The following is a 14,772-nucleotide window of genomic DNA, read 5'->3' on the forward strand; positions in this document are numbered from 1 at the left end:
AACCAAAAATACCAAAAATATTACTTTACCATTTATCCATTTACATCATATCTTACTTTGCAAATAACCGTGAAGGGATTGACAACCCCTTTATCACGTTGGGTGCAAGTTGGTGTTTGTTTGTGCAGGTATTCAGTGGCTTGTTGCATTGTCTCCTACTGGATTGATACCTTGGTTCTCAAAAGCCGAGGGAAATACTTACTCTACTTTGCTGTATCACCCTTTCCTCTTCAAGGGAAAAACGAACGCAAGCTCAAGAGGTAGCACACGCGTATCTTCTTGCGGCCGCGGCACCACCTGACAGCTTGCCTCATCGCGAGTGGGCGCCCTACGCTGCAGATCACGCCGAGGAGCCTCCCGCCTTGGCTCGATGATGACGTCCTTCTTGAGAGGTGGAAGAGGTGCTCTGTGAGCTATGTCTTCCGCTGTAGGCGGCGGGTGAGGCAGCGAGTGAGATGATGCTGGAGACTCTCCGGAGGCGCTGACGACCTCGGCGATGCGGTCCAGCCAGTCCTCATAGAGGTCGTCGACCAGGTGGTAGCACAGAAGCTCACGTGCCATGAGTAGCGCAGCATGCACGTTCGCCGGACCACGATGAGCATGGGATGACGAAGCAGCTGGAGTCAATGACAGGGTGGCGGTGCGCCCGTCTCGCCACACAGAAGGGTGCAACGATGAAGCCTGCTGCTAGTGGTCCACGGGGCCGGTGGTGGCGTTCGCCACTAGGGACGGGGGACGGCGAGTGCCGCCATCACCCGTCAGTGCCGTCTAAGCGACGCAGGCAGCGAGGGCGGCCCGACGCTTAGCACGAGCTCGATGAGCGTAAGCCATGGGAGCGGTGGAGTGGTGGCGAATAGACCAGTGGAAGGGAGGCTCCGACGCACCCCTACCTAGCGCGCAAAATGTCAGATTTCGGGTTCCGCAGACCCTTGAGAGGTTCGAACTCAACTTCCCCAGTCTGCCTACTCGCTAATCTCACGGCCTAGCTCAACGAACTAGAAGGAAATGGGACACAACAGTTTACCTAGGTTCGGGCCACCTTGCGGTGTAAACCCCTACTCCTGCTTTTGGTGGATTGGCCTCGAGGGGCTGATGATGAACTAGTATACTGGGAGAACAATCTCAGGAGGAGGCGTGTTCTTGTGCTCGAGTGGGCTGGTGAGCTGGTGAGGATGGAATGGATCCGATCCGGTCCCCTCTCTATGGTGGTGGTTTGGTCCTATTTATAGTGGACTTGGCCCTCTTTCGAAATGAAGGCGAGAAGGGATCCCACAACGGCCAAATTCGAAGGGAGAAAACTAGTACGTGTTACCCTAACAAAAGTAGTCTTTCCCTGTTGACCTCCGTCCTGCCGTCCTGGTGGTCTTGGTCTTGTTGTACCAGAATGGAAACCTTTAGGTGATTCCTCGCGACTTCGCGCCTGCGCTTGCCTCCTTAACACCGAAGAGAAAACTGTTGTCATGCGCCCGCTGGCGCCCGCCTGGCCTTGGTTGTCATGGCTCGCGTCATCCAAACCTCACGAGGTAAGGCTTGCATAGAAATCTCTGCTCCTCAGGAGCCTGCCTAAGGAGGCCGCCCCTTCTGGAGGTCTTGGTGTCATCCGCCTCGCGAGGCTTGGCCCCTCGCGAGGGTCTTGAGTTGTTGATGCTTAACGTGGGCCATAGCATGCCATCGATGGAGCCACGCCATGGGCCGCAGGCAGGCAAGTCTGGGTACCCCCATTCCTAGAACGCCAACAGTAATCGCTTTATCAACCTTTGGAGTTATTAGACACCACTGGTTGCCAGTCACCACCTTCCATGGTAAGAACTTGTAAGACATTTATATTTGCTTTACTGTGAGCATTTTACCACCACATTCTAGTAGTTCATAGGAACATTATTTTTCTATTTTGTTTCTGGTTTTCTATTAATTATGGCAGGTTCTAGAGTTGTTAGTTCTTGGGCTTCATGAATCGTGGGACACCTGCGACCACCTAAGAAATTACAACAACCATCACGAGAGGAGCAAAGACATCAGAATGCGCATAATCAGGTTCATGTTTCCATGCCACCCTTTAATGGTCGATTTAGACCTGATTTATATATTGAATGGGAGTACAAAATGAATACTATATTTACATCCCATAATCTTGATGAGCATAGAAAAGTTAAATCCGCAGTTAGTACTTTCAGTAGCTTTGCTTTAGTTTGGTGGGACGAACATTGTCGGTTATACCCTGATTATATATCTACTACTTGGGATGGTTTAAAACTTATCATGGGAGATAGATTCGTGTATGTTTATTATACTCATTGCATGATTAAAAAACTAAAACATATAAAACAAGGTAGTGACACCGTAATAAAATATTATGATGATTTACAAAAAACCTTATTGCACTCCTTTTTAGAGGAAAGAGAATGATATTTCATGGATATATTATGGGGATGATTAAACCGTGATATTCAGGAGATACTAATATGTGAAGAGCGTTATTTTATGGATCGTTTGTTTTGTCTTGCTTTCAAAGCTGAACAGGAAATAAAACAATGTGTTGCCCAAAAGGAGAACAAGAGCATGGTGCGCTTTCCAAGGGTTCATACAGTTGTTTCTTCAACTACTAGGCGTACTATGACAACCATCACTACAAAAAAAACACATACGTGACATTTTGGGCCGAACGAATTTTTTTGTCATGCTTATGACACTTCTATGATGATAATTGTGACAAAAGCACTTATCATCATATATGTGGTGGGCTCCTACTTTTATGACAAAAAATCATGACAGAAAATGGGCTTTTCGTCCTAGGTGGGATGGGGACGCACCTGCATGACATTCTTTGGGTCACCCAGGATGGAAAAAATCATGGTAGATGCAAGGGCGAGGAAAATTTTGGGGAGTTCCCGGTTCCGATGGTCGGTCGGGGCCGAGCGATGCACGGGGGTTTGCGCGTTTCTCTCGTACATGTGCGCGCGTGTGTGCGAGGCGTTGGGATCTAACTGAACCCGAGTGAGGCGTTCGCTTACTGAACCCGAGAGATTGCACTAGCTACGCGCCTTACTGAACCCGAGTGATCGATCCTTCGCTACTCACTGAACCCGACCGAGCGATTCCTTCGCTATTGCTGCTAACTGAAGCCGATCGAACCTGCTGCCTCTTGATGAACACTGGTCTTTGTTGGGGGTTGGATGAACCGTTCCCAGTGGGGGTTGGATGAACAGTACCCCATGGTAGTAGAGGCTATTACCGCTGGATGAACAGGACCCTGATCGAGAGGAGGCCGCCACACACCACTCGATCGAGCCGGTTGGGGTGGATGAACAGGACCCCGTGAAGGGTTGGTTAAACAGTATGTCAGGACCCCGATCCTAAGTCACACCGATCTAGCATGTAACACATCATATCACTTTGCGGCCTCACGCACGGTATTCCCACGAGTGCCACCTTACCTGGCCCGGGACCGTCTGCGCCTTTTGGATCACGTATATGATAGTGTTGCTAGCATCCATATGACAAAGAACCCGGGCTGACATGGCTAGTCGTGAACCCAAAGTGGCACTAACTTACAGGGACAGGCATCCATGACCCAGCATCGAACGTGTCGGTCATCAGCGAGTGAATCCAGGCTGTAGCACTGGGCTAGCAGGACTCCGGTGAACCGGGCTGTAGCGGGCTAACAGGACTCCGGTATTCATCGCGTGACATTTCCCCGAAGGGACAGACACAGAAACGAACAAGGACACATGCCGGCCAGCCTAAGTGTTCCGGAGCAGTAGCAAGCTACCATGGCTCAGTGGAAACACTAGGAGACATTTCCCGGTAAGAGAGGCTACTAAGGATAAACAACTAGATAGTCAGATCCCACACATACCAAGCATTTCAATATCATACACACAATATGCTCGATATGTGCAAATACAACATGGCATCACAACATGACTCTACAACTCAAGTATTGATTCAATAGGCTCCGAGAAGCGAGATATTACAAACATGGGTCTCACGACCCAACAATCAGAGCATACAAGTCAAAGCACATGGGGAAGCTTAACATGTCTGAGTACAGACAACTATAAATGAAAAGGCTGAAAGGCCTGACTATCTACCAGATCCTGCCGAGGGCACAAGATCGTAGCTGAGGTAACAAGCTAAACGTCGAAGTCCAAGCGGAACTACTAGTGAGACTGAAGTCTCTCTGCAAAACATAAAATAGGCAAACGTGAGTACAAATGTACCCAGCAAGACTTACATCAGAACTAACTACATATGCATCATTATCAACAAAGGGGATGGTGGGGTTTAACTGCAACAAGCCAGCTTTGACTTGGTGGCTATCCTGAACTATGACTGCAAGTAACTCTCTTGAGGTGGCGCACACGAGTCCACATATTCACCATATCAATACACCACTATGGATCCGCTCCCGTCTCCCTACGAGAACGCCATCCATAGCACTCACGCTTATCTTGCGTATTTTAGAGTATCCACTTTCACTTGTCTATGAACTGTACAAGGGGTCCAAGTTTCCATATCCGAGGAATCCGGCTATTCGAATAGATAATGATAACCCTGCAGGGGTGTACTTCTTCACACACGCTCTCGCCACTTACCGCCCTGTACACGTCATGTACCTCGGCAACCTTCAAGCGGAAGCCGGGCGAGGGAGTCGGCCACGACCTGACTAACCGAACAAGTCTCTAGTCCAGGTTTATCGCCTATTCGGGTTCCATCCACGAGGAGATCCGGCCGGGGTGTCGCTCACGGCCCCAAACGATGTGAGCAGGGTTCCCAAGCCCACCATCCGGGTGCCACTTGGTACACCGTGCCACTGTGCCTAGTCTGTCCCAAACCCACCTGTACCGGGTGCCACTTGGTAGACTACTAACACTACCTACAAACACCAGAAACTAGTTGCAACTCCTGGACAGAGATCATGTTGATTAATAAGTCGAGAGAGCTTGGAGCGCCCGGAGCCCAATGTGTGGTAGTAACTGATCATGGATCACAAACACAGAACTTAGTTCCTGAGGACGGCTGCAATGAGACAACCCACCATGTACTCCTACATGGCCTCTCACCGCTACCTTTACCAAATCGTGTTCACACACTTAGCTCACACACAGTAGGACATGTTCACACACCTCTGATTCATCCCCGATGAATCAGACCTAACTCAACTCTAAGCAGTAGCAGGCATGACAACAAACATGAATGAGTAGGCACAACAGGGCTCAAACAACTCCTACTCATGCTAGTGGGTTTCATCTATTTACTGTGGAATGATAGGTCATGCAAAGGATAAAGGGGTTCAGCTACCGCAGCAAGTAACAGTTGAATCGTTGTTGTCCTAATGTAGTAATAGAGAGCAGGAGCGAGAGAGTGGGATTTTCTCGGAATGAACAAGGGGGTTTTGCTTGCCTGGCACTTCTGAAGATAGCATTGAGTCTTCATCAGTGTCAACGATCGCATCGTCGGTACACGTCTATCGAGAGGGGACAATCACCGGCAACTGAGGAAAAACACAATCAATGCAATGCACAATATGATGCATGAATGTGACATGGCAATATGCTGTGGTTTGTGCTAATGCAGCTAGCAACAAAGTTAAATGAAGATGGTTTGAACCCTAAGTTCAAATCCAAACTCCATATGTGAAATTCAAGTGCCATTAATATGATTTGTGCTAAACAGCAGTTATAAGTTATTCTAACATGCATGAAAATGGTACAGATGGATTCCTTGAATTTTTCTGATAATTTTTCATATATAATTTATTTAATTTGGAATTACAGTTGAATTTCTATGATTTTTCGAAGTTTTAGGCATTTTCTGGAAATTCCTGAATATTTAGAATTAAAATAATTCCAGAAAATGATTTAACTGCGTCAGCCTGACGCCAGCATGACGTCAGCGAGTCAACGGCCAGGTCCAGGTCAAACCTGACGTGCGGGGTCCATACGTTAGTGACACAGGAACTAATCCCGCGTTGACTCGGGCTTTGACCCGCTACGGGGCCCGCTGTCAGTGTCGGTTAGTGTGCTAATTGGAGGGGATTAGCCGCTAATGGCAACGCCACGTCAGCAAGTGACGCCGGCGACCACGGCGACGGCGAGACCTCGCCGGAGTTGCTCGGGACGGTGCTACAGGGCACCGTTTTGCTCGGGGTTTGCGGCTACAGCGAGCTGGAAGACTCGCGCATCCAGCGGTGGTGGCGGCAGCAGCTGCGGTGGTCGGGATCGACGGCGGCGACCAAATCGGCGGCGGCCGGAGTTCGGGTGCGGTCGGGTTCGGCGCTGCTGCTCACAAACGAGGGAGCTGAGGCGCTGGAGGGGCTCTACGGGTCGCGGCAAGCACAACGGGTGCACGCCCGTGACCAAATGGTCACCGGGGTTTCGTCAGAGTCGAGCTCTCGCGGCGGTGGTTTTCGGCCTTGATGGAATCGGCGGCCAGAGCAAGCAAAAGAGAACGGGGGTAGGGGTGAACGATGGCGGGGCTTACAGGGGGTCGATTGGAGGCCCAGCGGCTCGGGGGAGACATCGGAGGTGGCGAGCGGGCGCCGGCGATCTCGGGCGGCCGGAGATGGGGGAGACGACGTGGGCGGCGATGTAGGGCTCCCGCAGTCGAACGGGCTGGCGTAGACGATGCAGGAGACGATGGCGGTTCTTCTGGGCTTATCGACAGGGCGAGGGGTGGCCGGTGGCCACGGTGGTTGCGGGCGACGTCGGCGGCGGCTCTCGGTCATGGGGGGGGAAGCAGAGGAGCGAGGGGGAGGGAGGTCCAGAGAGCGAGGGAGAAGTGAGAGGGGGTCGGGGAGGCGCGTGGCGTCACCGGGGCATCGAGGAGGAGCCAGGCAGGCTGGGAGGGAGGAGGTGGAAGCAGGATGTGGCCAGGGCGGCGTCGGCGCTCGCCACCGAGCTGCTTCGGTGCGAGGGGAGGAAGACGACAGGGGGGTTAGCGGTGGCGGGCTGGGCCGCCAGCTGGAGTTGGGCCAGGTGGGCGGAGAGGTGAGCGCCAGGTAGTTCTTCTCTCTCCCTCTTTTATTTCTATTTAATTCTGTTTTCTATTTTCTGTAGTTTGTTTTGATTTAGTTTTAGACACTAAATCATTTTTATTGCTTCTGATATTTATGGTAGGGACTAGTAGGATTATTCCAAAGCCCTTCATCAAAGATCAGAATTATTGGACATATATTAATTAATTAAGAAATATATATATCCAATGCAAATAGTTATTTATTTAATTCAAAGGCCCAAAAGAATTAACTCTGAGATACCAAAAATATTGTTTTGAGTTTTTACCTCTTTGCAATATTTTCAAAGACTAAGAGGAACATTTTCTTGGACTTCTTTGAGAAGATTTTAATGTTGATCATTTTTAGAAGGTTTCTGAGGCTTTGAAAATCTCTCAATTCAAATTTCATTTGAATTAAAACATGATGCTCACATGAGGTCTAGCCTAGTGCATAACAGGACCAGGGATGTGACAACTCACCCCCACTAAACAAAAATCTCGCCCCGAGATTCAGGACGTGAGGTAAAGAGTCAGAGGGGTCACAAGCTAACACGATCTCCACAATCCAACTGTCCTTCTCAAGATGTTGATTCACTGACTCAAATTGATCTTGATGTCTTGCCTTCGAAATCTTCATCCAACATGATGATGACAGAGGGAAACTCTACGGAATCGATCTTCTCAAAGATCGAACAACTCGGGATCAACTCACGGAATAAAACATAGTAACATCTCTCGAGCTGAGAGACGAAGCACACCTCTAGCGGAAAGGAGTGGAACAAATGACGGAGGTTTACCAGGTAGACAATAATTCCACACCTAAGAAGGTGGTAAACGGTTGTCAACGTTGCGAGGTGTTGAGTTGCCATGATACCATAACGGGGCACCTTAGGGAAGGTGACTTGTAGATATATCCCCTTAAGTGGCAAAAAGAATTACCTTTGATTCAAAGATCATTGAAACTCTTTAAACCAACCTAAGGCAATTCTCGACCGATCGTTTGGAGGGGGTCGGTAGAATGGCATACTCGGACTTGGATGATGTGGATTACCTTGTTGAAGACAACGTAATGGATGATTTTGCTTACCACCGGAAATGGAAGGGACCCATGGTAGAATGGCACATTGGCGGTGCAAGCTGGGAACAAAATGCAAATGCTGGGAATGATTCTGGTAACTGGGGAAGAACCCAACAATAGAGAGTGAATTCACTGTTTGAAAGTTATAGCATAATCGAGGGAACTGAGAGCAATCCCAGTTAGTGTCGATGATAACACCTAGAGCTTGTGCGTGCTCTCAAGAACTTGAGCATTTCCATAATCATCAAGGTTTTACCAATATCCGTGTCAAGGATCCTGGCAACACAACTTGCTACCACGATGAATGATGATGGATGATGCAGATGCAAAGGAAGATAACACTTTCTTAGATTTCACCCTTGGCGGGGCCAAGGAAATAAAATCTGGATGATCGACCGAGAGACATTTAGCACTCCGCTTCTAATGTTCTCCTTGATGTGCTAGTGTAACCCATTCATAGATATGGTTTGATATCTAGAACATCAAGTAAAAAGGTCGGACTTCGGAACACAGAAATCCATAGGGGCAACTAGGGAGTAAATCCTACGAAATCCCTATGGGGAGGTGGCCAACTTCCTCAATCAGGATATTATAATAACAGGTCTTCCGGCTGGGTGTGTTGGCCACGACATCCACTTTACCGGTTATCGCGAGACCAATATTATAGTTCTTGGGAAATGTTCCAACCATCACATCTGCCTGAGATTCAGATCTGGTTGGTGTCAGAATATTCCAGACTCATCAAGTCTAGAAAGAAAAATGAAAGTTTACAACACAAATCGACGAGATGACGTTGCGAGATTCTCGGGAAATGGACTACGGTAGTAAGCTCCAAAACATGAGCTGGTTCTGCTGCACACATGTGAACATGTTGTCCCAGACAAAACATGATCACATGGTAGTCTTACAATAAAACACTACCGAGTTCCGGTGGGGAACCAGCATCGAGGATATCAAAGTCCTTGTGCACTTATCGATGAACTTCTTATCCTTGAGCAAGTCAATCAGTGGCTTGGCGTGCTAGGGACACATATGGAATGGAGGTAGCTAATCTCACAGTCCAATGTATACTTCGCACATGCATGACTGACTTGGGATGATTCCAAAGTAAACAAAAACAATCATTCTCGAATTCACGGCGGCAACTTACATCAAATGCACGTGAATCAAAGGAAGTCACTTCTTTCATCCAAACATATACTTCATGAACGGGGCATGAAGAAAATGCTTATACAAGTTCCCAACACTAGCTTAATGTTCAACAAAATCATGGAGGAGATAAGGATGTTGTCAATGGACTCAACAACAATTCATCCAGGTTTCCATATAAAAGGAATTCCATAGTTAAGTGAACACGGTGATAGCATTGGTCAGACCAAAGAATATAATGGTGTATGCTCGAGGAAAAACCACGAGTAAGACAACATTACGAATATCGTTGGTTCTGATTTGATTTGACGATAGCCCATACTCAAATCAAAGGTTTGGGTAAGATAATAGATCCAACAATTGATCTCGAGGATCAATTGATGAGGATATCATCTTTCTTCAACACACACACAAGATATCCCTTAACATGAACTAGCCAGGAAGCTTTTATCTCCCAACTCTCCAAGTTGTTGTTTAGCTTGACCAACTAGCTCAGGGGTATCCCACACAGATTCTTGGAGAAGGGGTGGTTTACAAGAAACCAACTTGATCACGAACTCAACATAGCGGTCAGGTGACAACCTGGTAATACTTCCGAGAAGATATTCAGAAAATCACGAACCACCAATATGTTACTAAGATCGAGGACAATCCTGCTTTTCAGGGCAAGACGATATGATCAAATGAGTGAGGACTTGAAATAAGTCCTATCTCATTGGTCGAGGAGTGCACCAGAAATAGGGACTAGGCAGCACAATCAGTCTTAGGGTGACGATTCAATAATCAACACGCTAAGAATGAGGTTATCGTCCATTTAACTACCAAGCAACAGAGTTGCTAGCAGTATTGATTTCACATGCCATGATTCATTTGTCGGCATTCCGGTTACAATAACACAGGAATCGAGGAATGAACAATGATGGCAAGAAGTATCACTGTACCAAGAGTTCATAGGATGGTGTGCGATTCCTATAACAATCCCGATATAAAAGATGGTAATACTCCAAGGTAGAGCAGAACAAAAAGCTGGATTAGCAATTTGATCTGCGGAGCACAACTTCTTTGACCCAATCCTGGATATGGAAGAGGTACTGGAGTTTGTTTCTCCTAGTCGTCCTGAATGGAATGGCTTGACGGACCACAAGAATAATAGGCATCGATGACGAATGCACGCATACTCTTGACTATCAATTGATAGACGAAGGTCAGAAAACAACTAAAGAGGGACAACTCAAAAGAACATATGATTTTCTGAGTTGTGAATGCATAGATTAGCATGTCGAACGAGTTCAACATATTTCTTCCGGACAATCCATGCGGAAAGGTAGAACTGGCAGAGTCACAATATATAATGGAGAACTCATCAAGAGCACTCTGGTTGTGATTGTTCAGTTCAACGAGGAACTTCTGCCATAAGTAGTTCATGGTATTTGGAAGAAGAAGATACCACAGACTTCAAGGACTATCGCAAAGGTTACTAATAACCTAAGGGAGCTAGCAATTACTATCAACATGAAGTAAGTAGGGTGAATCTCAGGTTCAAGAACCCAGGAATATAATACCTACTACTAAGTGGCATCACGGGATGCTTTCGAGAATAAAGGCCAGAATCATCACGCTGGGAACACAAAACATGGCTAGACTACTAGATGATCCCCTAAGGCACCTAGGGTCATAATAATAACTCCAACATAAATATCAAGGCAATAGAATACCTCAACTCAACAATTAGTGTGATTGAGCTGGCATAAAGGAACATCGAAACCAGAGGGAAAGGATTTTGCAAATGCATTAGATTGTTTAGAAACCTGGGATGACTCGGACAGCATAACAGCTGTAAATGCTCAGAAAAGATTTGAGACATTCACAAAAATGGTGGCATAACCACTCAGAAGCACAATATCAAGGTTTCGAGATCAACAGTTAACATACAGAAGTCGTAGGAACTGAACTCAAGCTTAAATCCAACAATCTTATAAGTCTACAGATTAGTAACACGTGATCCTGATAGAAAGAAGAGATAGCCTAGTTCTTAATCCCCGTAAAAGAGAAGATGATGACTCAGATCAGAAGGCCATGAGGTATAAGGAGTAAAAAGAGCCTTACGTTCCATCCCACAATCAATTCCCTTATATAACTAAAGAATTTCTAGATTCAACTTCGACCAGTTTGGCTTGGTAAACCTACAGGCAGTCAAGCTCTGATACCAAAGCTGTCAGGACCCCGATCCTAAGTCAGACCGATCTAGCATGTAACACATCATATCACTTTGCGGCCTCACGCACGGTATTCCCACGGGTGCCACCTTACCTGGCCCGGGACCGTTTGCGCCTTTTGGCTCACGTATATGATAGTGTCGCTAGCATCCATATGACAAAGAACCCGGGCTGACATGGCTAGTCGTGAACCCAAAGTGGCACTAACTTACAGGGACAGGCATCCATGACCCAGCATCGAACGTGTCAGTCATCAGCGAGTGAATCCAGGCTGTAGCACTGGGCTAGCAGGACTCCGGTGAACCGGGCTGTAGCGGGCTAACAGGACTCCAGTATTCATCGCGTGACATTTCCCCGAAGGGACAGACACAGAAACGAAGAAGGACACATGCCGGCCAGCCTAAGTGTTCCGGAGCAGTAGCAAGCTACCATGGCTCAGTGGAAACACTAGGAGACATTTCCCGGTAAGAGAGGCTACTAAGGATAAACAACTAGATAGTCAGATCCCACACATACCAAGCATTTCAATAACATACACACAATATGCTCGATATGTGCAAATACAACATGGCATCACAACATGACTCTACAACTCAAGTATTTATTCAATAGGCTCCGAGAAGCGAGATATTACAAACATGGGTCTCACGACCCTACAATCAGAGCATACAAGTCAAAGCACATGCGGAAGCTTAACATGTCTGAGTACAGACAACTATAAATGAAAAGGCTGAAAGGCCTGACTATCTACCAGATCCTGCCGAGGGCACAAGATCGTAGCTGAGGTAACAAGCTAAACGTCGAAGTCCAAGCGGAACTACTAGTGAGACTGAAGTCTCTCTGCAAAACATAAAATAGGCAAACGTGAGTACAAATGTACCCAGCAAGACTTACATCAGAACTAACTACATATGCATCATTATCAACAAAGGGGATGGTGGGGTTTAACTGCAACAAGCCAGCTTTGACTTGGTGGCTATCCTGAACTACGACTGCAAGTAACTCTCTTGAGGTCGCGCACACGAGTCCACATATTCACCATATCAATACACCACTATGGATCCGCTCCCGTCTCCCTACGAGAACGCTATCCATAGCACTCACGCTTATCTTGCGTATTTTAGAGTATCCACTTTCACTTGTCTATGAATTGTACAAGGGGTCCAAGTTTCCATATCCGAGGAATCCGGCTATTCGAATAGATAATGATAACCCTGCAGGGGTGTACTTCTTCACACACGCTCTCGCCACTTACCGCCCTGTACATGTCATGTACCTCGGCAACCTTCAAGCGGAAGCCGGGCGAGGGAGTCGGCCATGACCTGACTAACCGAACAAGTCTCTAGTCCAGGTTTATCGCCTATTCGGGTTCCATCCGCGAGGAGATCCGGCCGGGGTGTCGCTCACGGCCCCAAACGATGTGAGCAGGGTTCCCAAGCCCACCATCCGGGTGCCACTTGGTACACCGTGCCACTGTGCCTAGTCTGTCCCAAGCCCACCTGTACCGGGTGCCACTTGGTAGACTACTAACACTACCTACAAACACCAGAAACTAGTTGCAACTCCTGGACAAAGATCATGTTGATTAATAAGTCGAGAGAGCTTGGAGCGCCCGGAGCCCAATGTGTGGTAGTAACTGATCATGGATCACAAACACAGAACTCAGTTCCTGAGGACGGCTGCAATGAGACAACCCACCATGTACCCCTACATGGCCTCTCACCGCTACCTTTACCAAATCGTGTTCACACACTTAGCTCACACACAGTAGGACATGTTCACACACCTCTGATTCATCCCCGATGAATCAGACCTGACTCAACTCTAAGCAATAGCAGGCATGACAACAAACATGAATGAGTAGGCACAACAGGGCTCAAACAACTCCTACTCATGCTAGTGGGTTTCATCTATTTACTGTGGAATGACAGGTCATGCAAAGGATAAAGGGGTTCAGCTACCGCAGCAAGTAACAGTTGAATCGTTGTTGTCCTAATGCAGTAATAGAGAGCAGGAGCGAGAGAGTGGGATTTTATCGGAATGAACAAGGGGGTTTTGCTTGCCTGGCACTTTTGAAGATAGCATTGAGTCTTCATCAGTGTCAACGATCACATCGTCGGTACACGTCTATCGAGAGGGGACAATCACCGGCAACTGAGGAAAAACACAATCAATGCAATGCACAATATGATGCATGAATGTGACATGGCAATATGATGTGGTTTGTGCTAATGCAGCTAGCAACAAAGTTAAATGAAGTTGGTTTGAACCCTAAGTTCAAATCCAATCTCCATATGTGAAATTCAAATGCCATTTATATGATTTGTGCTAAACAGCAGTTATAAGTTGTTCTAACATGCATGAAAATGGTACAGATGGATTCCTTGAATTTTTCTGATAATTTTTCATATATAATTTATTTAATTTGGAGTTACGGTTGAATTTCTATGATTTTTCGAAGTTTTAGGCATTTTCTGGAATTTCCTGAATATTTAGAATTAAAATAATTCCAGAAAATGATTTAACTGCGTCAGCCTGACGCCAGCATGACATCAGCGAGTCAACGGCCAGGTCCAGGTCAAACCTGACGTGCGGGGTCCATACATCAGTGACACAGGAACTAATCCCGCGTTGACTCGGGCTTTGACCCGCTACGGGGCCCGCTGTCAGTGTCGGTTAGTGTGCTAATTGGAGGGGATTAGCCGCTAATGGCAACGCCACGTCAGCAAGTGACGCCGGCGACCACGGCGACGGCGAGACCTCGCCGGAGTTGCTCGGGACGGCGCTACAGGGCACCGTTTTGCTCGGGGTTTGCGGCTACAGCGAGCTGGAAGACTCGCGTGGTCGCCGGCGAGACCTCGCCGGAGTTGCTCGGGACGGCGCTACAGGGTACCGTTTTGCTCGGGGTTTGCGGCTACAGCGAGCTGGAAGACTCGCGCATCCAGCGGTGGTGGCGGCAGCAGCTGCGGTGGTCGGGATCGACGGCGGCGACCAAATCGGCGGCGGCCGGAGTTCGGGTGCGGTCGGGTTCGGCGCTGCTGCTCACAAACGAGGGAGCTGAGGCACTGGAGAGGCTCTACGGGTCGCGGCAAGCACAACGGGTGCACGCCCGTGACCAAATGGTCACCGGGGTTTCGCCGGAGTCGAGCTCGCGCGGCGGTGGTTTTCGGCCTTGATGGAATCGGCGGCCAGAGCGAGCAAAAGAGAACGGGGGTAGGGGTGAACGATGGCGGGGCTTACAGGGGGTCGATTGGAGGCCCAGCGGCTCAAGGGAGACATCGGAGGTGGCGAGCGGGCGCCGGCGATCTCGGGCGGCCGGAGATGGGGGAGACG

This window comes from Triticum dicoccoides, chromosome 2A (assembly GCF_002162155.2).
Source record: "Triticum dicoccoides isolate Atlit2015 ecotype Zavitan chromosome 2A, WEW_v2.0, whole genome shotgun sequence".
Lineage (NCBI taxonomy): Eukaryota > Viridiplantae > Streptophyta > Magnoliopsida > Poales > Poaceae > Triticum > Triticum dicoccoides.